This window comes from Montipora capricornis, chromosome 1 (assembly GCF_036669925.1).
Source record: "Montipora capricornis isolate CH-2021 chromosome 1, ASM3666992v2, whole genome shotgun sequence".
NCBI classification, from domain to species: Eukaryota; Metazoa; Cnidaria; class Anthozoa; order Scleractinia; family Acroporidae; genus Montipora; species Montipora capricornis.
In genome coordinates this window covers 24029040-24030802 of record NC_090883.1, presented here as the reverse complement: position 1 = coordinate 24030802, position 1763 = coordinate 24029040, and positions in this window count along the sequence as shown.

Genomic DNA, 1763 nt, shown 5'->3' with positions numbered 1-1763 from the left:
TCTGCTCATCCATCGAAAATCATAGGTTTCCGTGCATAGGTTTTTAGGAGTGGGATTTTTAGATAATTGCATGCCGCTAGCGGTGTCGCAAAAAGTAGAGTTCATCCTCGAAGAGCATTTTCGTACGCTCTATCCGTTGCAACCACTACCGGAATTCGATGGCACGAGGAAAGAAAATGTTAAAAAAAGATAACTTCTTACAGTGGGAATTTTTTCATTTCATCATATTTTGTAGATAGTAAGTAAAGTAAGTGATTCATCATTAAAATAATAGGGGTCACCGATGATCTAAACGAGTAAAATCGATGTGATTTTGTAAAGCTCTTGGAAACTTTCGTTTGTCACGCTTTTGCGTGACCTGTCGGGGAAGGACTGGAACCAAAGAGAGGATCGATCCTTGAAGGGATACCGAAAAAAAAAAAAACTTTCTCGAGCATAGCAACGAAGTTTTAAGCTGGCGTCATCTTCATTTGGTTAGTGTTTTGTATAATATCTCTTCATTGCCGTCATGTTCATCTTCTGGAGTGTGGTTTTTGTAAAATTTAATCGCTGGTTGTTTCCACGCAGGTCCGCTCTATTCACGTGGACGAGGACTAAAATACTGCTCTATTTTCACGAAAGTAAAGGAAAGGAACTTCAAAAACATGCATTCATTTTGAACTTAAGTTTGTGGGGTAATAAAAACATTAAAAAAAAACCAGCCCCATTAAATTTACGCAACGGTTCGTCCTCGAGTTTTCAAACTTTCAGCCGCCACTCCATCAACTACCTTTTCCAGCTGAGCTTTTCCATCCTCCCGCTCACTTCTCTTTAACGTTTCATGATGATTCGAAAATAAATGTGCCATTCTTTTGCCATCCTGGAATTTTTTCCCCGGCGTTTTTGTCGCCATGCTTGAAAAATATTTATGATGAAAGTCAAGTAGACTAGTACACGACTGATAAAACAACGCGAATATCAGTCGTGCAGTAGTCTCCTTGACTTTCATAAATATTTTTTAATCAATTTTGACTGATCATGATTTTCTCTGATCCTACGCTGTGCAAAACTTATCGTCCACGGTTTTTGCGAAGGTTTTCAAACCTCAACTTCACTAACGCTCGAAGTAATGCGTGACATATTACAGTCGTGAAGTACCTGCACAGTAACGTTGCGCACAAACAATTAACGCGAACGTCCTTAAACTCATGATTTACTAAATATTTTCCCGAAACACCCTAAAATTAAATAACGTGACATAGCCCCTCTAAGTGAAATAGTCTGCAAAAAATATACATAACTGCAAATTGCTCTGACAGACGTTCTCCTGCATGTCAACCGTTACGTTTATGCCACACACTAAGGTCAAAAAGATCGTTTCTTTTCATATTTGCATTGAAAAAAAGCAATAGGCCACTTGCACTAAGAGGTCACACGGCCAATGCTTCCCTTAAACAGTGAGTTGTAATCTTGCTGTTGCCAAAAATTGACAGAACACATAAAAATTATCTTACACGCGAAATTTGAGAGGAAACGCATTTAAGGGAGATATTTTATGGTACTTTGATTTTTCAACAAAGTAGCATGATTTGTCTTGGCCGCCATGTTGGAGGGCAAAACTACGTTTTGCTTATATCTTGTTAAATGTTTGATAGTTGAGTTCAAATGTGCCGTAAACGTTACCACATCATCTTTTCAATATTTTCCTTGAAGTTCAAATGCAAAATTTGTCTCAGAAAGCGGTAATTCATAATTTTAAAAAAAATCAAGTTTTGGTCACGTGA